The following is a 25,483-nucleotide window of genomic DNA, read 5'->3' on the forward strand; positions in this document are numbered from 1 at the left end:
AATTCTTAGGGTCAGGTTTCTGATATGTGCAATGAAGTTCAAAATTCACTTTTTGCATATAGTCTCCAATATTTGCTTAATATTAATTAATTTCCTGCTGGTAACCTCAATTGGTAGAATATTGATGGGTATGAATGTAAGTGTAGCAAACAGAAACATAGCTGAAGCAAATTTGTTGTTAACATTTTGAAGGAATAACCAAAGATTTTTTTTTTACAGTATTTGTCTATCTCTTTACTAGTAATCATAAAAATATTCTTCAGTGATAAATTATGTCTATGTGAATCTGTCTGGTTATGGGAACAAGGTACATGTCTGTGTTTTTTACTAACAATGTAAGCCTTCAAATGTAACCATCTTCTGTGCATCCAGTGGCCCCAGCCTTCAGGTCTGGCTGAGCTCTGCTTGGTTTGGCTCTGAGATAGATTATTAGGGTGGGAGTTGTTCCTTCCAATGTACTAATTGATGGTACCAGATTCATCACCTTTGATGGATTTTAAAACCACCAGAATGTGCTGTTTCAAACATTGTCCCTATGTCCCCCCCCCCCCCAAAAAAAAAAAACACACCTCCCCATAATCGGACAGTGACCAACCAGAAATATGAGATGAACATATTCCAGCTCTTAGTGCATCTCTTACTGCTCAAATGCCCAAGTACAATGATGGGCTTTGCTGTGTGTTCTGGAGGTCAGCAGGTCCAGGGAGTGCATTCCAGAGTTGCGGGCGGGCCCCTTACACATAACATCTTCCTGGAAGCACACTCTCTTTTATTCTCAAGGTGACAGTAAAGATACGTGTACTTTTATCATTTTCATATATTAGAAAACTGCCCTGGGAAAAGATAAAATATCATAGCTCAGATGCCCAGAATATAAGATTCTCGTTTGTGTCTAACCTCATGGGAATGTGTGAGAGATACTTCTCCAGTTTTCTCTCCATATGCTAACAAGCCAGTTAGGTGTTGTGAATCAGGCCTTTTAGAATTTGCTTTGCTGCTCCTTTTATTGGTCCCTGAAGTCTAGCATCTTGTTTCCTTTCAGCTAGGGTCTCAGTGTTTTCCTTCAAGAGCTCCTTATGCAGTTTGGGTGTGCTGATTGCAGTATGGTGAAAAAATGGCCTATTGGGGATTGTCCCAGAGTCTGGAGCTGGAATGTTCCTCTCGTGGATTTTTTTGTTTGTTTGTTGTTTTTTTAAATGAGGTATTTACTTGATTCATTGTTGGGCAGACACGTGCTCATCTGAAAGAAGGCAACTTGCTTGAGAGCACACCAGTTTGTCTGACTTAGCAAATTAAAGCTTAAGAGAGGGCAGAGGGGATGTCTGTCTGCTGGTTGAGCATAAGAAGCTATTTCTTCTCTCCTCTGCTGTGATGAAAGCCAGTTGCTGAATCTTCTTCATCCCTCTTACCAATCCCAAGCTATTTATTTTCCTTAAACGATGCCACTTATCCCATATTGAGGGAGCAGGGTTGGGGAAGGGGCTTTAGCATCATATATCCTACTCCTGAGGTTCTGGCACATATGTTGTAGGGCATGTTTGATGGTCAGTCGTGCCCATGCCATTTCCATCTTTTCACCTTTGTGGGACTCCGAGTTGTTTATGTCAAGTTACAGGAGGCATCTGGTTCTTCAGTTAGATACACTTGAGTTGAATAAATAGTTCTGCCTGAGTAGCTTCTGACTTCAAAATCTCAAAGATTTAAATCCTCCTTCACCACCTGGTGTCTAAAGCATGGGTTGGGCTGCACATTTGCAAAAGAGAGTGAGTTTCATGAACGCACAGCCTTCTCCTGATTCCTGGGCTGACTTCCCACGCACCTGAGAAAATTTCTCAGCTGGTTGAAATTATTCCTTTATGGTCCTTGCCTCAGCTGTCTGCAGACTGCTGAATCTTGCCAACTGGTAGCCAGACGCTATAAGCTGTCTTAACTAATAATGAATTGTAGGCAACAGTTTTTCCCAGGTGAGCCAAAAGAAAGATTTCCCCTCTGAAGGAGCTCTGCTCAGCTTACAGCATCTGGAAGTCACTTTCTGAAGATCTTTTATAGATCTGGCTTCATCTAGAATGGAATATAGACCTTGAAGAGAGCTACCTGCTTTAGCGGCTGAGACAGAACTGTGGTTGATATTAGTGGGAGCCTGATTTCTGTATGAGTCCAAAACAAATGATTCAGTGGAGAGTTCATGCAATTGAAAGTTGTTGTTTTTTCCTCCTGCGGTTTGTTGAGAGCAAACTCTGCCTAATTAGCCCATATTCTGCCTGCCATAGACCATAATTCTTGTGGAATGGTTTAGATGAGAGCTGAGCTCTCTTAAAAGCTAATGTTTTCAGGCCAATAGACTCCTTTTTGTTCACACCGTTCTTCGGTCAGGATTGCTCACACTCTTGCGGGCAGTGTAGTGCTCTTCCTACTCTCATGGTTTCCAGGATGGTGTGAAATGCTGATGTGCAGAATGTGACATTTATTGCAATAATGGGGGGGAAACAGAAACAATACAAATTAGTGAGGAAAGGAGTCAGGTGACAGTGAAGCCATGCTCATTTGCAGTAAGAATTCACAGGCAACCTATAAAAAATAACAGGGTGAACAGACCCACTTGTGAGGCATAAACCTACAATAACAAACCAGTGTGCATAGTAAAGCTGGGAGAATTTTTTCTGACTAAGAGTTTATTCATCCAAAAAATGCTGTTTTGGATGACTCAGAATTATTCACAAATTCATGTCAAATTTGCCAAATAGTTTTGGCCAAAAATAACTTTTTTGGGGTAGATTCATAACAGGTGATGGTGCCAGTGCCCAGCTTTTGCCCTCTGGCTCAGTGGTCAAAGCACTCATCTGGGATACCCACCTTCAGGACCTCACTCTGCCTGATTTGGACCAGGAATTTGAACACAAGTTTTCCATACTCTTCCATATCCCAGGGCACTCAAATACTCTAACTAATGAGTATAGTGTACTTTGAGGTAAGTCTCTTTCAGTCTCTCCTGCTGAAGTTGTTACATTTTGTATAAATATATTTTACTATTAATTGGGCCAGAGAAAGAGAGAATCACTCTGTAGCCTGGTGGTTAGGCCACTTGCATGGGAGGCTGGACACCTGCATTCCAGTCCCTTTTCCAATGAATATTTAATTGTTTAGACAAAGTGGCGCAGCTTCAGCAGGAGAGATTGAGAGAAAAGCCCCAGAATAGCCACTAGCCTGATGGTTAGACCACTCTCCTGGGAGTGGGGAGAGCAAGGTTCAAGTCCCTGCCCCAGAGCAGAGATTCAAAGTTGGGTCCGCCCATCGTAGGTGAGAGTCGTAACCACTGGCCTACTAGGATATAAAAGGGGGAAGCTCCTCCTCCTTGTGTTTGTCCATGCCCCAAAGCAAAAGGTCTTGGTTTCAATTGACCCAAAATTAATTTTTTTTTTTTTATTTTATTTTTTTGCTGAGGAAACCAAAAGAATCTTTGTTTCATGTCTATGTGAAACAAAAAAATGTTTTCATATATTTTAGTTCAGCTAGCGAACCAAAAAATCAGTTAGCTTTAGTGCATAGCCCAGTTCTCAGAAGCAGACCCTACAAGTGAAGAAAGCAGCATAATGGAGGGAAAATAAATTGCTGAGAAAATAAGTTTTGGTTTCAAGCTTCTATGGATTGTTATAAGCATGTGCACAGAGAACATAAGTTTTGGAAATTAGGTATTAAAAGAAGGTATTTTTTAAATTAAATTTAATTAATGGAGATATCTGATCTCCTAGAACTGGAAGGGACCTTGAAAGGTCATCGAGTCCAGCCCCCTACCTTCACTAGCAGGACCAAGTACTGATTTTGCCCTAGATCCCTAAGTGGCCCCCTCAAGGATTGAACTCACAACCCTGGGTGTAGCAGGCCAATGCTCAAACCACTCAGCTATCCCTTCCCCCGTTTGCAATTTGTTCTGATGTGGAGCTTTAGGGGATGGGGGTAGGGGAGGGCGGGGTTTAAAATATGGCATGAATTAGCAGGACAAAAAGGCCACATTTTCAAAAGTGACTAGTGACTTTGAGTACCTCCAAATCTGTGTGCCCAATTTGAGACCGCTTATAGGGGCATGATCTTCAGAGACTGGGTGCTCAGCACTTTCTGAAAATCAGCCCCCTTCAAAGCATATCAAGCTGGGCACCCAGATATGGAAGTACTCAAAGTTACTAGTCACTTTTGAAAATGTGGGCCAAAAGGTTTCGCTGTATGGGCAATATTCTTTGGGGGCTCAGTCCTGCTTCCACTGCAGTGAGTGGGATTTTTGCTACCTATTTCAATGGGAGCATAGTTCTTTTTGATGATTTCTGCACCTCTTCTGTTCACCAGCTCAGAACTGCTGGGTTTTCCACTTGCCTCCAAAAGATTTGCATTGCATCACTCCCTGCCTCTGCTGCTATAGCATCTTTGTCCCAGAAAATTATTTCTCTAGCTTTAACTGTGCAACAGAGAGGCAGTGCACTGGTGATTAGCACTGGTGACTGGGTGTCGAGAGACCAGAGTGACTCTTTCACTGATACTCTGTGACCGTGATCTGTTTCTGTTTCTCCATCTGTAAAATGGGGGTTATCGAAGTTGCCCATCTTTGAAAAGTGCTTTGAAATCCTCTGAACTTTAGGTACTGGGTTCATTTGATATTGCTGCAGAATTAGCTGGGGCATCTCACTGTGTTATATACATGTTACCATGTATTGTGTTGTTAATAATGCAACATTAACCAAACTAACTTTCCACTTCCATGCTTTCTGGCTTCTATTGCACTCTTGGGCTTTCCCGTTGTTAAAGCCGTTGAACAAAGAAGGACAGAACAGCAAATTCTGGGATGGGGTGGAAAGAAAAAGTGAAGAACTAATGAAAAACAGTTGAGAAGGGGAGACATGTGCTAGTAATGTAAACTGGCAAGAGTCTTCAAGAATGCTGCCATGAGAAAGTAACCAACAGGAAATAAACAGCCTTCCCTCTCTCCCCCCGTAGTTCCCTCTTGCATACTGTAATTTCACTAAATGCCATATAGCACAGAACTGCCATAAGGTGCTGTACAACTGAGCTTTAGCTGGGGAAAAACATGACCTCATCTTTTCTTTTCACCACATGCTGTGGTTGCTAATAAGTTTCTTGGTAGTTATACATATATATTGGTCCAGTGAACTGTCTCACACATTTTCTACCTTGCATTGCAAAAAAATAAAAAGTGGTCTGTTATAGTTTGCTGTCTCCTGAAGGATTTGAGTATTTGGAAGCCATTACACCTTTTTTAGATGCTGTGGGGTTGTAAGAGCTGCCTGTCTCCTGGAAATGAGATTTTCATTCTACTGGCAGGAAAAGGCAGAATGATCCTACCTTCCACCACCTTGTTAACGTTGAATCCTTCCTTGTACTGTCTGGTTCATTGTGCATTGTTTATTTCCAGAGGTTTTGAATCTTTGCCCCTTCCAGCTACTGATGTTCTCGGATAGACATCCATGATGAATTAGGGCACATGTGTTTGGAAGCCTCAGAGTGGACTCCATCCACCCAGATTTGTGCTGTCAGTAGTCCATTCTGGTGTCGCTCTGAAAATGGCCCTCACAGCTCCTGGTTCTCTATTGGTGGTGGTGGTGCCAAAAAGCTTAAAAATTCCAAGACTCTTCCTTTAGGGCCCAATCCTACAGCCTTTCCTCAATGAGTAGATCTGTTGCGTGGTCGGACTCTGGTTAGCTAACACTAAGGGTGACCTCTACACTGCAGCTAGGAGGTGTAATTCCCAGTTTGGATAGATGTATACACGCTGGCTCTGCTCAGACTAGTGAGCTAAAAATAGCAATATGGTCACAGCAGCTAGACTCTTGCCCTGCCTCCCCCCAATGTACTCAGATGGGCAGAGCTGTCCCTTGGGTACAGTGAATCAGGGCGACCGCTCTGTGCCCCATGCTTTGTGGGGCCCCACGGGCCAGTGTGATTGGCTGGCACGGTCAGTCCCAGATTTGTCACTTCTTCCCCAGGCCCTGTACCCTTCTAGGGATGGCCCTGCAGATGAGGTTGTACTTAAGAGGCTAGCCCAAGTTGCTGCCTGTGCCACTTTGGCTACACTGCCATTTTTTAACCTCATTAGCTTGAGCAGAGCTAGCATGTGTACATCTATCTTAGCTGGGAATAGTATGATGCCAACAGACCCCAGTTGTCGGTAGGCAGGATCGAACCTGGGGCCTCTGGAGCTTAGTGCATGAGCCTCTACCACATGAGCTGTTAGCTAAGGCTGTAGAACAGACTCTACCATCTGCCTGTTAGCTAAGGCTGTAGAACAGACTCATCATCTCTCTCTAAGTGGTCTTGGTGCCACTAGATGGAACAGAACACCACACCCCGAAGGTGCGTGGGTTACAATAGCGCATCCTAGCTGCAGCATAGACGTATCCTATGTGTCTCCATCCATTTACACACTGTATATCTAATGCAGCTTAAGTCAGCATGCTCTCTCTCTGTTCACCTACTTGTTTGTCTGCCACCGTAATTGTCATTGTGATCAGCCAGAACATGCAGAGTGCAGTTGAATTAATTTTTTCAATGAAAAATTTCTTTTTGAAGGAAACCATTTCTTTTTAAAAAAATTTTTTTTGCAATTTTCCATTTTTTGATTAAATGAAATATTTTTTTCTTTTGTTTCACATTTGTTTTCTAGTTTAGTTTTTGCAAATCAAATAAATTTCCGTTGGGATGGACTCCAAAAATGAAATTCAGAATATGTTCAGTTTTCAAAAACCAAAGTTTAATGTTTTTTTATATGAAATTAAGTAAAATAATTGTTTTGTATTGGTTCATCAAAAAACTGAGAAGTTCCATAAACTGAAATATTGTTTTGATTGAAACTTTTTGCAAAAAATCCTTACCATTTTCAATCAGTCCTAGTTCAGAGCTTTGGGAACAAGGTTCATGTTATACAGCTGCAGAGTCAGTAAGGAAACTCTCACACTTATTTTTTTTCTTGTGGACCCACAAAAATGGAGGCATTCTCCCCATACCCTTTACATTTCTTGGTTATGGGAGAGGAGTGTCTTCAAATATTGTGGATCTGGAATTCTTTCCCCAAGAGACTCTAGCAATTTCAAGGTGAACCAAACTTTCCCCTGACCTACTTTACAGCATCCGTTTTAACATTTTCTAAATCAGTGGTTCTCAAAGCCGGTCCGGCCCTTGTTTAGGGAAAGCCCCTGGTGGGCCGGGCTGGTTTGTTTACCTGCGTGTCCGCAGGTTTGGCTGATCGCGGCTCCCACTGGCCACGGTTCGCCGCTCCAGGCCAATGGGGGCTGCAGGAAGCAGCGCGGGCCGAGGGATGTGCTGGCCGCCCTTTCCGCAGCCCCCATTGGCCTGGAGCAACAAACCGCAGCCAGTGGAAGCCGCGATCAGCCGAACCTGCGGATGCGGCAGGTAAACAAACCAGCCTGGCCCGCCAGGGGCTTTCTCTGAACAAGCAGCGGACCGGCTTTGAGAACCACCGTTCTAAATGTTTCCCCTCTTACAGTACAATTTCCCTTCACCACAGGGCTTGGTGTAAAGTGGCCTTTAATATAAAACTGCTCTAATCTGGTTAACTCCCATCAGCATTTGTTTCAGGAATCTTGTTTATACTCTGCAATTATGTTGATCTGTCCCTCTAGGAACAGCCTTATGCAGAGGGGGACTGATCATTTGAAAGTGAACTGTGGTAAATTCCTTGCTTTTTTAAATTATGGGTTTATTTTTTGTGTCAACAGAGCTAGGACTACCTTTGATTTTGTAAAGGAGTTCATGAGGGAATGGATGGGTAGGGCAGGGAGTTGGTAAGCAGAAAGTTTGCAAGCTAAGGGGTTTTAGTGTTTTTCTTTTGTGCTCAGAGAAACAATTTTCCTTTTTTCTTTGCACTTGGCAGTCTCATTTCATGCACTGACCACAAAACTCATTGGTCTGAATTAGTGAAACCTTTATGCTTAAACCTTTGAGCCATGTGCTAGATATTTGGAAGGTGATGAAAATGCCAAGACTCACAATATGTAATAGCTTTGGTTTGTGGTCATAACAGTTTAGATTGAGTGGAGGGGTGGGAAGGGAATTTCACATGCTTTGAGTCTTCATTTCTAGGGGATAATGGAACAGCACTGTTTATCCTTTTCCATAAATACCTGCCTATGGCTTTCTCCTCAGTCTCTACCATGCAGTTATGAGTTTGTTTGAGCTTGTCTCTCTTGAAATATCATTGCTAAGTCCTTTAAAATTGTTATTTCTTTGTTTTTCTTTTAAAGAAAAATAATTGGATCTTAAGAGGAATGTTGTGTTTGGTGGGAAGGCTGGAGTTTGTTTAGAGAAAGGGGATCTGAAGAAGATATAAACCAGAGATACAAGCTATGAGGTATTAAGCATGCATTCCAAGAGAGAGTTGAAGAGAAATACAAGGCTATAAAATACCCCCTTGCATACCAGTTTCTTTCCCTTGGAAATCTCTTAAAGCACTAACTAGTGAAAAATTAGGCTGGAGATGTCCAGAACCTCCAATGAAATGAACAAATGGCACTAAATTCTGAAAGGGCGAATCAAAACCTGGCCCCAGAGTAAGCTCTCTGCCATGGGATACTTGAATTGCCAGCAATGCAGACTCAGACCCCTGCTGTACATTGTCTGGAGCTCAGTTTTTCCTCTGGTGCTTGTGCTTCAGTCATTCTTGGAAAATCCTTCCTAAAGGTGTCAAGAGGCGTCATTATGGTGTGCTTGCTCGGATGAATGTGAGGAAGGAGATGCAGGAGAGAGAAGAGGACCTGAGAAAATGAGTGGTACAAAATACCCAGATTATCAGAGCTCCTAAAGTGGCAGTTTTGAACGTGAAAGCACTAGTGCTAGAGCCTCGTAATTCCAAAGGATACCCAGTGGCTGCCACCAGGGAAAGGAAGGGAAAAGCGACAGCAAATCTAAATTAACAGTTCAAGCCGACAGAAATTGCAGCTCCTGAGTCAATAAAGAAGGAATAACTTTTAAAAGGTTACACTGAAGGTTGTTGTTCATAGAATCCAGACGTTTCAAATGCAGAAAAACAAAGGAAGTGCTGGTTCAAGAACAACATGTAAATTGCCATTAACAATGCAGATGCTTTTATTAGGGACCCTGCTCCCTTAGAGTAGATAAAATAATCCTATCACTCAGGAAGCACCTTCAGTTTCTTTCTCCAATAGATTTTGGGCCAGGAGGGCATTGGGATTAATGAGAGGCAGTGTTGGTGGGAAAATATTCCATTATCTCTACCCTTTGGCAAGCCTTGATAATTAATGAAACCTTTGCAAGAAATATCATTCGTTTCAATGTAATTGCAAAATAATTATCTCATATGGTAGGGGTATTAACTGTGTTGATTGATAAGGTGCAGGTAATGTATGAAACATCTGCTTCAGGAATACATGTGCTGCAACATTGTTCTAATTGGTCAGGTCAGCAGAATGCCCTACAATTAAATATATCAAAAACAGTGTTGAATGTTGGAGGTGTTTTGCCATACACACAGCATACTACATAAAGAAATCAGTCTCCTTGGGGAGGTTTCTGCATGCCAGATGGGAATTCTTTGTTCACAGTGTTGTCAGTGGATTGGTGACTGAATTTTTGAGTATGGGCTTTTATACTTAATTACAGAACATCATGCACAACTAATAAAAACACAGAGGGAAAGGCAGAGAGTGAGAAGGGATCTTTGGACTAAAGCACTGGATTGAGACTAAGGAGATCTTGGTTCATTTCCCATCTCTGACACGGACTGTGAGATCTCTTGGGCAAGTCACTTCCTTTATCTCTCTCTCTATTTCCCATCTGTGAAATGGGGATAATAGTACTTTGTTTCTCCCACTCTTTGCTGTCCTGCCTAGTTATACTGTAAGCTCTTCAGGGCATATAGTCCCTTACTGTATGTTTTGTATGGTACCTAGCAAAGTGGAACTCTGTCTAGAACCGATCAGAAATTTTCCAATGAAACTAAGTTTGTTTTTGTTTTTTTGAAAATGCCAGTTCATCGAACACAAAATTTCTTGTGAAAGCGAATCAGATTTGACAAACTTTCGCTAAATTATAGGCAATGTTCTAGGGATAAAACTGTCATGAAGGTCAATTTCACTCAACAGCTGCCAATCCCAGGGAGCAAATTTCATTTCGGAGACACCATGTGTCAGTGTTTTCTGAACACATTTTTTGGGGATTTCCAGTAAGCAAGAATTTTTGTAAAATGTTGTTTCATTCTGATTTAGAATAACAAAATTCCTCGCACACCAGAAGTCCCAAGTTTTGAGCAGTTCTAGCCCAATCTCAGTTGGAGCCCGTAGGTTCTACTAGAATACAAATAATAACAGTAAGACAGGAAGGCCTTTTGAAGACATCTTTTTGGAGGGCGGTCAAGGAGTTATGTGGAGAAAAATTAATAGAAATTCCACAGCCCTAGTAACTTGGAACAGCCAAAATGTTCCCCAAATAGAGTGTTAGTGAGTAATTTGAGAAGAATTAGTTCAGTAGGGCAGAGTGCCTTCTTGCTGATCATGCACCATGTCATGAGGGCCACTGTTGCGGTGGCTGCCATTAAAAAGTCATGGCGTGCTGTTGAGTGGCATCTGAGCAAACACACAGTATTTTCCTATACATAGAATAGGAAATAATTGCATTCTTAGATGCTGCTGACTGGTAATGGGTGAGCAATGCGGTCTTTTTAATGGCAAACAGCCTAGGGAGAAGTTGTAGGGTAAAGGAAGTGGACTTGTTCAGCACCTGATCAAGTGGGTTGTGGGTCATCTGTTCACTATTATCTGCCCCTCTGCCCTCTCTGAACCTCATTTTCATTTCTCTGACACAGGGATGGTCAAAAACAAAACTTCATGGGCTGCAGCATGGCCCATGGCTACTTTCCTTTTCAATAAAATGTGCTACATGGAAACTACGAGCCTGATTCTGCTTCTCACACTGGTCTTACACCAAACTTCCACTTCTGACTTCAACTGAGTTGTTCCTGATTTGCGCTAAGAGCAGAATCAGGCCCTGCAGCATGTGTTGTAGTGTGTAGGGCAGTCAGACTTCTGGGACCATGATAGAGCATTGCAAGAAGGGGCCAGTGGTCTCCATGGGCTCAATTGTCATGTAAAACAGGCGGGTTGCTATTACTTGGTCCATTTTATGCTGTATAGGTGTGAGCCTCTGGGCACATTGCCAGCATCACCTTCAGTTGGGCAAAATGTGTTTTTGCACAGTGTCTGAGCTGCAGCGCCTGCTGATTCCTCTACTGGGAACTCCAAGTCTTGTACCAGGTCTGGAATGCCAATGAGTTCATATCAAGCTGTTAATGTCTGTGTGGGGGTTTTTTATTCCTCATTACTGACCTGATAGAAAGATAATTCCTCAGCTGTTCCTCCAACCTGTGGGATTTTACCCACTTAATTAACTTCCTAACTTGTTAAAGTAGATCCCCTTTTCTGCACAAGGAGCTGTGTACAACTTGTGTTCAAGGGGCTTTTCTCATGTTCATATCAAAGGTACCGAAGGCCCTGAGGCTGGTGCAGGGCCTTTGAAGTGGGTGGTGCTGCTGCAGAGGCCAAATTTGGAAGTGTTTTCTTGTGTTCTGATAGCAAGTTGTTAAAGAGGAGCCAAGTCTGTTTTATGTCATGTCTGACACAGAGGTGAGATGCTCCACCCCTGCACCCGCAAAGAAAATAAATGGAAACTGGTGACACTGGCCAGACGGACCACTTCATGCAGAATGCCTGGTGGCATGCTTTAAAATGCAGAGCTACCACATACTCATCAGCCTTTTGGCATGTTGGTGAGCTATCTGTAAATAAATACACACATCAAACAAGGAGCGGACAGCTTTTTACCATGTTTCAGGCTGAGATGTTGATTTATGATACCGCTCATCTCAGCATCTGTCAAATTAGTGCCAACACCGTGGCTGCATCTTAGCTGTGTTTAATGTACAGAGATTTACATCATGGTAGCTGTAAAATGTAATGAGAAATTGACTGGTTTTACATCTGTTTGGTGTTGCTCACGATTTATAGGAACGTTCAACTTAGATGTTTCTTTCGTCGTCGTGTCGTCTTCTCTCTCTCTCTCACACACACACACTCTCTATTCATTCATTGTGCATGGTTAATTGTGTTTACATGCCCATGTGCATCATTGTGGAAGTATAAAGGGATCAGAAAAACCTACAAGCAAGGCATCCGCCCCTCAGTGCCACAGAGCTAACAAATGGTGTCAGGAGAAGGATCTGTGAACAGGGCTGAATAAAACTTCTTATCTCCAGCAGTGAACCAAGCTGCGCTGTTTAAACCAACACAAGACTCAGAGCCACAGAGAAAGAGGAGCACATATGAGGAAATTTCACTGAGGTGTGTACAGAAGAGGGATTCCTTCTTACTCCCCTGGTGTCAGAGCTGGTAGGCAGGATCTGTAGAGTCTGCACATGGAGGGGGCACCTGCTCACTGTCACACAACACTTCGATGTTAGGGTGAGCTGGGCACTGAACCGAGAAAGACTGATGGATCTGCTTCTATATACACCAATCCAGTGTCAGTGCCCTTATAGACTGCAAGATGTAGGAGCTAATTTCATCCTGGTGGAGGAGAACTTTTTCCCCATCACCTCTGGGCACTTGGGCTGCAGGGTAGGACATAGGATTTGAGAGAAAGGGTACAGCAGCAAGAAGCTACAAACTGGTGTCTACTGTCCAAACTGGGGCCACAGCATGAAACTAAATCCCTAGTGCACTTACCAGACCAGACAGTACAATGACTGCATTTAATTATCAAAGGTGACAAATGCCTATAAATGGAATTGTAGATATCAGCAAGATGAAAGTGTGTAGAGGTTGCAGAGGAGTTTGAGCTCCTAACTAACCCATTGGAGAGACAGATCTACTGTAAATGGCTTCCTGTCTTCTTATAGTACTAACATCACCATGTTGCCAGATTTATTATAGGTGGGCTGGGAGTAAAGGGATGAAGTTAATGTGAAGAAGATGTAGACAGTTTATATGAGAAGTCCCTAATCATGAGATCTGTTAGACTTTGCAATGGTCTGGCAAATGAAGTGTAGTCCCATTTCTTCCACTGTTCAGAACTGGATTGGACCAAATATTGGACAAGGAAGGGCACAATCTTTCATTGGCTAGGAGGGATGGACTTGGTGAACTAATAAGTCTTTTCTGTCTATAATATTCCATGATCAGGTTAACTGGTGGATAGGGGGAATGCAGTGGACATAATATATCTGGACTTCAACACAGTCCCACATGACATTGTGATAAGTAACCTGGAGAAATGTAGACTCAACAGAACTACCATTAAGTGGATACATAATTGGTTAAACAACCACAAACAAAGTGTAACTATTAATGGAATGATGTCAGATTGGAGGGAAGTCTCAAGTGGGGTTCCACTGGGATCTGTTCTGGGTCTGGTGTTTAACATCTTTATTAATGACCTGGATGACCTGATGAATACTGATGAAGTTTGCAGATGACACAAAGCTAGGGGGGTGGCCAATATTTTGGAGGATAGAGCTAAAATTCAGAGGGATCTTGATGAATTGGAGAGCTGGCCTATAGACAACAAAATGAAATTCAACAAAGACAAATGTAAGGTACTACACTTAGGGAAGAAAAAACAAATGCACAAATACAGAATGGGGGGAAACTGGCTTGGCAGCAGCACTGCCGAAAAGGATCTGGGAGTTGTGGTGGATCACAACCTCAACATGAGTCAACAATGTGATGCTGTTGCAAAAAAAGCAAATGCAATTTTAGATTGCATTAACAGAGGCATAGCATGCAAGTCACGGGTAGTGATAATACCAATGTACTCTGTGCTGGTTAGGCCTCAGCTGAAGTACTGTGTCCAATTTTGGTCACCAATGTATAGACAATATGTAGAGAAACTGGAAAGGATCCAGAGGTGAATGACAAAAATGATCAAAGGGATGGAATGCAAGCCATATAAGTAAAGGCTGAAGGGACTGGGTAGGTTTTAGTTTGGAAAAGAGGAGATTAAGGGGGGATATGATAGTGGTCTTCAGATACTTGAAAGGCTGCCATAAAAAGATGGAGAAAAGTTGTTCTCCTTTACCACAGAGGGCAGGACAAGATGGCATGGTACAGCATAGCAGATTTAGATTAAATCTCAGAAAAAAGTTCCTAACTGTAAGAACGGCAGGACAATGGAGCAGACTCCTCGGGAGGTTGTGGAAGCTTCTTCTCTGGAGGGTTTCAAAAGGAGGCTGGATGATTTAGACACAACAAATCCTGCATCTTGGCAGGAGGTTAGACTACATGACCCTTGTGATCCCTTCTAACCCTATGATTCTATGATTAGAGATGACTGAAGGTACATGAATAAATGTCTCTCACGAGAACACATACAACTCAAAATATAACATTAGTGACCCTAACTATGTTACAGCCCTGTGCTTCTGTTTCTAATGGTGGATTGGTTGAAATGGCCTCAGACAATGAACAGTTGTTACCTACAAGGGCAGCACTATACCTTCCTAATGGAAAGGGAAAATTGTTACTAAAAATGTCACTGAATCAAATTTTCGATGATTCATGGTAATTTGTGCACCTGCCTATGACACCTTCCATCAGATAGTCTCACTTTATAAACATGAATGAATTAGCCCCCACCCCCCACCCCAAGAGGCAGGAAAATATCCCTATTGTACATTTGAAGAAACAGGGTTTAAAGAGATTAATGGAGTAGATTTCCATGGGCAATCTACTCATGTGCCTGGACAAAATTGCATACACAAGCACCTATGCTTACCCTTTGTACATGCAATCAGCTGCACGCATGTCAGTACTACTTTTCTCCCTTTAAATAGTCTAGCACTTGCATGGGTGCATCTGTTTGGAATATATAGCAGCCTTAGGTGCTTGCATCTGTGAAGTGCAGGGAGCAAGTATATATGTGTACATATGTGAAAGACGGGGGAGATTTAGCTGAAAATGTATTCCTAATGGACTTGCCTAAGGTCACATAGCAATCCAGTGTCAGAGCCAAAAATAGAAGCCAGACTTCCTGACTGTTTGTGTAGCGGTTAGACCAGGGACTATGCTACCACTCTACGATTGCTGAATTAACGACATAGGAGGTGTATGTGTCACAAGTCTGGCTGTGTCAGACTGGTCCCAACGTTTAGACACTGGTTTCAGGTTTCCATCCTTTTTTTTTAAATCTGGGAAGTATGAAATAACACTGTCTGGGGAAGGCAAAGGTGTTGTAGGGAGTGGAGGGGAGAGCTGCTGATACCAGTGTGCATGATAGGGATCTAATTGAACGCGGTCTGGTGTGACATTAGCACTCACCAGCTTGCTGAACACTAATGACATTTACATTTTGCTGGCTAGCAAAATAAATGCTGTGCTAGCTCATGTTGGCTGGCTCATTCAGAGAGCACAACAGGGAATGGAGGCTTAGTATGCTGTGCTGCCCCTCCATCTCAGTGTGCTTCACTGGGATTGTCTGATGGGTGATTGAAAGGAGCTTGTCATCTATCTTTTCTCCTAAACCATGAATGCATTTATTACACACTCTGGCCTCCTATGCTGTAAAAGGGTAAAACTCCAGATCAGCATGTGACATCTGGCACTTGAAAGGGCACGGGGGATGCCAAAGCTGTGCTAGTCAGAGGAGAGAGGTGGTGAAGGGGGAATGTGAGGAGAGAGAGAAGCCCTGTAACCACTCTGGCATTGGTTTGTGTTGCACCAGTTCCTGTCTGAATCCCATCTGTCAGTGAGAGTGCGATCCAGATCCAGTGTTGCTCAGTAGAGAGGGAGAGAGCTGCAAAGCAACTACTCTGTATGGCCTGTGCTGATCCTCCCTCTCTGCCCAGCATCCTGCTGACTTCTCTGAGGGGAAGACTGAAAAGATCTGTGACCTTCCTCTACCTGCTCCTCTCCCAAGGGCCCTTCCTCATTTACCCCAAACACTGACTACACAGTCTTTTGTTTACTCACTATGTACACCCCCTCCAACTTTTCCCATGGAACCCATCCCCTCCTGGCTAGTCATGTATCTTTGTCCATTCTCGTTGCCTCCTTACACTTTCACCATTCGTTTGCTGCCCTCTTCTTACCATTTATAAATACTACTATTCTGAAACACACAGCCAGAAACTTGCCAATCTGCCTTCCACCCTCCCCACACCAGTGAAACTTCTGTCGACAAGGCCTCGAATAGTCTCTCCCTTGGCAATCCTTGTGCCACTTTCTTTGTCCTCCTCCTCCTTGAACTTTCTGCAGTGTTTGCTGCTGATGATCACTTCTTCCTCCTGATAGCCCCTCCTCCTTCAGCTTTTGCAGTCTCCTCCTCTCTTGGTTCAACTCCTACTTCTAAATGGCTCTTTCAACATCTCCTTGGCAGTTCCCGTCCTCCTCCATTTTCTGTGTAAGTTGCACAGTGTTTTGTCCTGGGTCACCCCTTCTCTTCTAACTCTATACCTCATCCCTGAGAGACTTTATCCATTCACAAGGATTCAGCTTTTATTTCTTGTCTTGTTTCTCTCTAGCCAGTCTGTCTCTCCATCACCTCATCCTGGGTGGCTCACTGACCGTTCTAATTTAACATGGATAAAAATGAGCTCCTTAGTGTTCTTCCCAACCCCCTGCTTCACTTTTGCCCTTCTCCACTGTTGTGGACAGCAGGTCTCCTCCAGGTCACATAGCATCACTACCCTAGGGCCATCTTTGACTCCACCCTCTCTGCCTTCCTACACATCCCGACTGTTATCAAGTCTTGTCACTTCCTCACAACCTATTGACAATCTGCTCCCTCCTTTCTGTCCCAATGGCAAAAACTGTTCCTCCTTTATCACTATAGCCTCTTCCTCTCCAACCTCGTCATTCCTGTCACTCCACATCAGTACATCCAAAATACAGCTGCTAACATCATCTTCCTTGCCCAATCAGATCATCCCTCTTTCAGTGCTTCCTTTGCTCCCTTTGCCTCTTCACTGAGTTTACATTTCTTGTCTTCATCTTTCAAATGTAGGCTGGGGCAGACATCTTGGATCTCACTTATTGTGTCCTCATTTCTTTCACTCCACCAGCCATGCTGGCCTTGATGCTGCATTCTTTCCTTTCATCCCCACCTTCCTTCCTCTTTTCATGCTGCCTGTATGCCTGGAGGTCAGGGAATTCATGACTCTGCGAATGCACTAAGCATGAAACCCTATGTAACCTCTGTGGAGGCTGCTCTGCTCCTGAAGAGTCAATAACAGATGAAGAGCAACTCTGTTTCTGCTTCAGAGCCTTGGTGGACAGATTCCACCTTCTCCGTAAAGGGCCCACTGTGCCCAGGCTGGCTACTTAGGCATGGCATTGAAGAGTGAGAAGGGATTGCCCCTTGGGGGATTTGCTGCATTTATGCCTAGAGAAGTTGTGTGTTCTCACTGAGCTCAATTCAGGCATGCAAGGAACTTTTGACTAGTGGCTGCATAAGCAGAAGTGACTAAATGAAGGCTGAAATCTTCTCCCATTTCCTGACACGCTGGTATATTTTGTTTGTTTGTTTTTTGTCCCTGACAGGTCAGCCAGCCCAGTAGCACCAGAAGGTTGCTGAAGCAGGAATCTTGATTGATGCATGCTTACCTCAACCTGACTTCTGGAAAAGAACCAGTATTGCGCTGAAAGCCTGTCACCAGGAAACACTCAGGTAAGGGAGCCCGCTCCGTTAGCGCTTCTAACTCTGCTGGCACCAGGCTGAGGCTCTGGCCAGTGTTTGTTCACTATGCTGCTTTCAGCTGAGGAATCTTCCCTGGTTTGTTTCTAGAGGGGCTGCACCACCACATAGCTCTAGGGGTGAAACTCTGCATTATGCTGACTCATGGAAACTGGAGCTAGAAAAGATGGTGCCTTCTAGTCCAACCCCCTAATCCTCAGCTAGGCCAACATAGCTCCCTGGCAGTGTATTCCCCTGTTTTGTTCTAGATGATGGGATTTTCCTTATTTCCCGTGAGACACTATTCCAGAGTTTAATAGAATTAATCTGCTTACTTCCCTCTTAACCCCTGACCACTGCAGATGCAATTAGTAGCAGGTGATGGGAGGACTCCATTTCCTGCACTATATTGAGAAGGCTGGCCACACGCAGCTCCTTGTTAGAAGCATCATAGGGCTGCACTAGCCATGTTTGGTTTAGCATGAGAGTGCCTAGGGTGGTGTTTTAGACAATAAAATTTGGTGCCCTCTGCTGGGCATCTTGTATCTGCCTGTAGTGGCTGGTACTCACAGACTTTTCTCCTTGGGAACATAGGAGCATTTTTATCCGTCATTATTCAGGGCCTGGCAGGGCAGAAAGTTGTGTTAGATGCCTGTAGGAAGAACAATATTGCTGGAAACTAAAGAGGAATGCAAAGCTGTTGTGTTGTCTTCTCTCGCTGGAGACCATCTGGGGCAGTTTTGTCAGTGGCAATAGAGCACTCTGGTGCTGGACTCTGAGCTGAATTTTAGTTTCTCTCATAGAAAAGTTGGCTGGACTGTATGAATTTGGTGTCCTTGCACCTGGTTTGACATTGCTGGAGGATTTCTGTGTCCCTCTGTATACTGGCCCCAGGCCTTTCTTAGATGAATGCTTTAGCCTCTGGCAGTATTTACTGAAGGGACTTGGTGGAAGAAGCAGTTGAACATATAACCAGAGAAATTAGAGCTAGAACATCCCTAATAGATCTTGTTTAAACTCCACCCGCCCGCTTTCCCCCACACAAAGGCCAACAAAGGGTCCTTCCCTACAGACCTCACCAGAACACTGTCCAATCTAGTTTTAGATAATCCAGTGGAGGAGGCTCCCAGCATTACCCTTGGAAACTGTTCAACATCCTAAGTGATCCTCCTGAAGGGAAGCTTTTCCTGGTAGTCAGCCTTTGTTTTCCATCCTTTACCCTGGTGTCCCTTTTCTTGTGTTTTCAGGGAGTATAGACTGTCAAAGCTGAGTTACCCTCTGTGAGTAGAGAGCAAAATTGTACTCTTGTTGCTTCATGTCATTGGGAGGTTTGGGGCCAATTTCAGTAGCTGTATCAATCACTTTCTTTCTAAAGCATCTGGACTGGTTTAAGAAACACCAAGTAAGCCACTGATACCAAGATTTATTGGCCAAGACAATGTAACGTAGCCTATAAAATTTTACTATAATGACTGTACTTATCAGCACAGTATTTTCTAAGCCTTGGGGATTGAGTTACATGGATTTAGTGTTTGGAGGGGAAGAAGGGTTGCCTGTTGAGTCCAAAACCAAATTACCCATTGATTTTAAATGCCATAACCAATTCCTTTTCAGCTGACTTCTACTTGGAGGTTGGCTGCTGCATCCAGGGTCGGCTCCAGGCACCAGCCCACCAAGCTTGTGCTTGGGGTGGCACCTGGGGGGGGGGGCGGCGTGGTGCTCCGGCTCCGGCCACCGGGGAGAGCAGGGCCGCGACTGGGCTCGCTGCCCTCCCCCCAGCCGCCGGGGAGAGCAGAGCCCCAGCCGGGCTCTCCGTCCTCCCCCTGGCACTCCAGCTGGTCAGGGAGAGCGGCCCAGGCTCAACGCCCTCCCCTGCCGCACTGGGGAAGACGGGGGGCGGGGGACGGGGGGGCCCTGGCTGCATCTCTTCAAGGAGAGGAAATAATCTGCATCTGGGATTTTCCTTCCTTGGTATCCCTGCCATACTTAACTCCTTTGTGAGTTTCAGAAATCCTAGGAAGATGAATTGCATAGGATATGCCACATGTACTCTCCCGTTCTCACACGCTTATCTTGCTGCTAGCTTTTAAAAGGACTGCATTAGAGTTGGTGTTGTGGAGTACAAGGCACACTCAAAATACAAATCACGGTGGTGGTCCTCTCAGAAGCTGCATTTCTCCAGCTGGGAGCCAGTGACCCTTCTTAATGAAGTAACCAAAAAACCCACAAAACAACAACCCCACATCAGGGGAAATAGATAGTTGGGACCAGTAGAGAGTCTCTTGTTTTTACTCCACCACCCAGCCTTCCCTACTGTTTGAGACTCCTTATAGGGCACTGCTAAGCATATGGGAAAAGCAGCATCTTGCTAAACTAATTCAAAAGATTGATTTTTATAGTCAGCTTCTTTCCATCTCCTCATGAGATTTGTTCTGTTTTTGTGCATAGAATATGTAGACGAGGGATCAAGGTGGATTTGTGTGTATGTGTGTGTGTACGTACAGTGCATGCAATGGATTTCACCTTGGGTCTATAATCCCAGTTTAGCTGATCATGCTAAGTAACAGAAAGTATTAAGGCTCAGCTGCAGTGTTAAGAGCAAAGGCTGCTACTGTGAATTTTCCTGTAACATGTTTGTACACAGTAAAGATTCTCTTTGTCTTTCATTTTATCTTGCTTGAGATAACCAGGTGGCGGACATTGGCACAGTGACCCACTTGCACTTTCTTCTTTTTGCTCCCACCTTACAGGTCCATAACGACCATTTCCAGAATTGGGGGACGCTGTTATAACTTGGTTCTGCCTTTGCAAAGAACTTGCCATCTGTTTGTATGATGATCTCCACTTTCATTAGGTCAGGCTCAGACCTTCGGGTGGAATGAATAAAGGCTGGGTTTGGAGACCTGGCAAGGCTGAGTGAAGTGTCACTAAGCCAAGCATTACCTGTTACTCAGTTAGCCTTAGCTGCAAACAGTGGTAGAAAATGAAGTGTGTGAAAGAGGATAGAAGTAGTCCCATGTCCTCAGCTAACAAAGGAAGCTGAGGGTTTATATTGAAGACCATAGATACCTCCCCTACCCTTGTTTTGTTTGTAAAACTGCTTGAGACTGAAGCTCTCTCGATTCCATTCAGTGACAGAGGCTAGTTCCACTAGCACTGGATCAACCCCATTTCCCCAGTGACAACACGGAGTATGTCTTCACTTCAGAATTAACTCTATTGATTGGCGTCCAAGCCAAAGTCTGGTTTTAAAGCTCCACTAAATTAAAGTGAGAGAGGGTTTTGTGTGTTGAAGAAGTGTAAGATTAAGGGCAATACTCAAGTAAGAACTCAGGCAAACTCTTCAGTGATGGTGTATACTAAGGCTGTGTCTGCACAGCAGAGTTAACCTGGGAGATGGGCTCATGGGTCTTAGCACCCCAGATTAGCCTTCCCCAGGTTTGAGTGCTCCCATGGCAAAGCCCTAACTACATTACTGTGCTCTCCCTGTTTCAGCACTTGCCTGTGTGTGTGCATATTTTGAGTTGAGATGCTCTGGGATTTTTTTCCCAGTCAGTTGTGTCAATTGTGGGAGAACTAGTCCATCCTTTGAGGGGGTGTCATGGAGTTGCTGGCCTCTTAAAGCAGAGTTTGGTCCCAGGCTACCCATGATGAGCTAATTTAAGAGGAACCAGCCTATCTTGGTAGTTAATTGAATAACGAGCACCTGGGTCTGATAAAACAAGCATCAGGGCTCAGTTTCAGGGAGGTGTTCAGAGAGAGAGAGAGAAGTTCTCCTAGGGAAGAGGAGCTCCAAGAGTCTACAGTCCCTGGAGCAGAGGGTTGTGCAATCCCTGAGCCAGCAGGAGTGACTACAGGCTAGAGAGGTCAGGACTGAAAAGCAGAGGCCTCCAGGATGGCAGCTGTGCAGCCCCTGAGCCCAAGGGGAGAGAATTTATTTCAGGTTTATATGTATTAAATAAAGTGGAGCCCCCAGCAGGGGAATTTTTTCTTACACCCTTTTGGACTGTGTGGAGGTCTTACGGGCCTTGGAGAGAAGGGAAACTGAGGTAGAGAATGCACACTGTTACATTAGGTCAGATGGGAGTACTACAAGGCAAGCATATCCTGTGAGAGGAGAATTTTGGAAAGGCCATTGGAGGACTGTCTGCACAGGAGTGATTTAGCCTGTGTCCTCACTGCACAGTGGGTAGTTTCTAGTCACTTGAATTGGAGCTGGGTTCTCACCCTACCCCAGCTGGGTCAGCTAACCGGGGCTGAAAGTACCTCCAAACCTGGGACAAAGTTTTTTCTGTGTGGACAGGAAGTGGGATTAGGGGTAAGAACCAGATAAGAGTCCAACTTAATTCTGCATAGCCATAACCATGTTATGTTTTCATACCATATCCTTTCCCTTTGAAGGGAAGCAGATAGAGTGTTTGAACAGTCAGCAGATATCACAGACAGCTGTGATATTTAGCTGCTGAGGCCTGTCTGGCCTGACAAGAACAATTTTGAAATACTGAGAAGGACCTGTAGCACCTGCTCAATCAGAAAGGGGGATGGGTGAATGAGTCAAGCTCAGGAGAACATGTACATTCACCAGGGAGCAGTGGTGGCAGGTGGAGAGAAGATCCCTGTGTTTTCTTGGGCAGGATTAGCTTGCTGATGAACAAGAATTGCTTGCTCTGAAGAAACAAGTCCCAACCCAAACAAACCCATTAAGTGATGTATCTAAAACACATTCAAAGCAATATTAGCATAAATAAAACTGAATCCCCTGACTCTTCAAAAGAGCAGGAGAGAATGGAGGGGGAAATATGTAATCAGCTTTAAGAACTCAGAGGGTTTTAGGCAGTTATTGGAGCTGTTTGTATGTGTTTGGTACTCCTCTCCCTCCCTCCCCCCCTCCCATAAAAATAGTCAGAATACAGTCCCCAATACGTCAAGTGCAGCTTTCTAGTGTTACCAACCATTCTGGCTTTTGAGACTACTGATTGAAACGGTGTGAATCCATCCAGCTGCTAGGATGTGAAAAGCTCTTCAAATAACTTTTTGGGGTCCATTTATAACCTTCACATTGTGATAGTCAATTGTAACCTTATTCAACTGTATTGGGATTAGAACATATTAAAAATAGAAAACCTTTCCATGAATTTTTTTGAAAGAAACAAATATTTTTCTTTACTTTCTTTGGGGGGGAGGGGTGAGGGGGGTCTTTCATTGTAAAACCTGGGGGGGGGGGCGGATGGTTGCTTTAGAAAACAGTTTCTCCATTTTGGGTTTTATGTTGAAAAACTAGAAATTTTCAAAATTTATGAAAATGTGAAAATTTGCCTTGAGAAGAGAGGCCATTTTTGTCACCAAAAATAAAATAAAATAAATTCAAGCAAAAATTGATCACCTCCAGTCATGGTACCATGAAGACAGAATTTCTCTGAGACTAGCAACGTGTGTGTGTGTGTGTGTGTGTGTGTTTGTTTGTAATTCATAGCCCTATCCAGCAGGGGTCTGTAGACTCTGAGGAGCCTACAGAAATGTACCACCCATGTCTGTCTATTGGTTTTATAAAAGGGAGTGGGAATGGAGAAGTTGCTAGTCACAAGTTTGGATGAGGATCTTATTCCCTATTTCTCTCTGGACAAGCGGCTGAGTTGGTGGGGAAGACCATGGTACTCTTTTATCAACAAAATGAGTTCCGCCCATGTGAGTCACCAAAATGAATTATTTGCTCACAGTAGATTGTGCTGCTGTTCAAAATATGGTTGTGCCTGCTCTCTGAGCTCTACTGGGCTCCTTGAGCATTGCTGCTCCTCCGTGGGACTTCAATGCACCCATGGGCTCTGCTCGAGACTTTGCGTTTAGCTCCTTCTTGATTGGGGTTGGGGGGAATAAGTGTTGGTGTCTCCCACTTACAGAATCAAAATGAACATCGTTCACAGTGAAGTGTGCAGAACTGTGACCCTCATGTGCCTTTCTCACATGAGCAATGAAATAGTTAAAAATTTTGACATTTGAATTATTGCCATTGGGCATCTGAGTTAACACCCATTGGGATAAATGGGGCAGTTCACATCTCTCGGAGCTATTGTTCCTGGCTCTCTGCAGACTCATGTAGACCATCTCTGCATTTCTACTAAGTTCACATTTGTGAGGTTTTCTTCACAACCAGGACAGCTAGAGACTTTTTATTTAAATGAACACTGAGAGCAGAGAATAAGAGTCACTTCAGAGAGGTGCCTATATGAAGTACGGCTATGTCCCTGCTCAGTCTTCTCTGAAAATTCCCTTAATGGCCAACAAGACTTTCATAGGTTCTTGACCCTCATACTGTTAGCAGTTGCCCATGCTCTGGAGGTATTTTGGATGAGTCTTCTTGCCTATGGAACTGGGAGCTCTCATGGCATTTTTTAAATGGGAGTGAATGAGGAAGAAGTAATTTGCCTCTAGAAACCTATTCATTAACAAAGATAATGTTTCCAATACCATGTGTTAATAAAATCATTTCAGTCTGATTATATCCTGTGCAAAGTGTTTTGTCAAGAGGAGTTCCACAAAGTGACAGCATAGGAAAGCAGAACTTCTTTTTACATCATGCTGCATCCTGGGGGAGGCTGCAGGGCTGCTGTCACTCAAGAGAATTGATAAAGGTTTTGGATTCCTTATTTTGTGATCTGTGCAGGCAGATTTGCTTTTGATTTGTGAATTTCAAAAAAATGGAATGAAATTGGGGACTTACCTTAATGGCAGTCAAGAATTAGTTACTCTATTGCCTTAGAGATTCCCCATGGAGCAGACTAGGCAGCAGTGTGTGTGTGTGTGTGGGGGGGGGGGGGGGTTGTCAAGGAGTGCCAGAACAAAGTTTGGGTCTGAAACACTGAGCCTTCTCCTGCTTCAAATGAAGCTCAGATCAGCAGTCATGAATATGTATTACATGCAGAAATAACAAGTGAGGAAGGATGGTCTTGTGTTTAAGGCACTGAACATGGACTAGGGAGATCTGGGTTGAATTCCCAGTTCTGTCACAGACTTCCTGAGACACCATGGGCAAGGAAGTTAATATATCTGTGCCTCGTTTTCCCATCTGTAAAATGGGGATAACAATCACAACTGGTCAAAGGTTGTTTTTTTCACTGAAAAATGGCCTTTTATTGACAATTAATTATTTTTGCACAAATTTTAACTTTGATTTTTTAAAACATTTTTTGATGAAACCTGAAAATGAAAAGGGGTTTTTTTGGGGGGTGGGGGGGGGCGAGGCGGGGGAAGGGAAGGAAGGCTGTCCACATTCCGTTTTTCTATTTTCTCAGTTACAAAATGGAAAAAGAAGAAAGGGGAGAAAAATGCCTGGGATGACAGAAATAGACAAAAAAAACTTTCCATAAAAAATTTTAACATTTTTTTAGATGGTTCTTTTTCAAAACTTGCAGAATGAAAATGATTTGGTATTTTTATGAAACATCGTTATCATTTTTGGCTAACTTTAATACTAAGATTTCCTTTCTCACACTCTATATTATTTCTTTAGATTGTAAATTTTTGGGCAGGGTTCCTCTCACTCTGTATCTGTACAACCCCTACCATAACGGGGCCCAAAGTCAGTTGGGCCTCTAGATGCTATTGTAGTATAGAGCAGCTCCTAATGGACGTGTACCAGCATCCTTGAGACGAATGCCACCTATATTGGCAGTATCAGCAGAGACCAGGTACTGAATGGGGCACTGACACTATTTGCCAACAGCCTTCTATACACTTGGGAAAACTCAGACCCAGCTTTCTTCATTGGGGTGGAATGAATTATGGAAGC

At 43.7% G+C, this 25,483-nt stretch overlaps 1 protein-coding gene across 3 annotated transcripts in view; it reads left to right on the forward strand.

Annotated features, from left to right (window-relative positions):
* TSPAN18 (tetraspanin 18) overlaps positions 1–25,483 on the forward strand; it is a 192,689-nt gene that overhangs the window by 75,227 nt on the left and 91,979 nt on the right. For all 3 annotated transcript variants that reach the window (XM_054025613.1, XM_054025611.1, XM_054025612.1), the window contains exon 2: positions 17,565–17,691. The gene's annotated coding sequence lies outside the window, so the exon portion shown is untranslated. The remainder of the gene's footprint in view (positions 1–17,564; positions 17,692–25,483) is intronic.

This window comes from Malaclemys terrapin, chromosome 4 (assembly GCF_027887155.1).
Source record: "Malaclemys terrapin pileata isolate rMalTer1 chromosome 4, rMalTer1.hap1, whole genome shotgun sequence".
In the NCBI taxonomy this organism is placed as follows: Eukaryota; Metazoa; Chordata; order Testudines; family Emydidae; genus Malaclemys; species Malaclemys terrapin.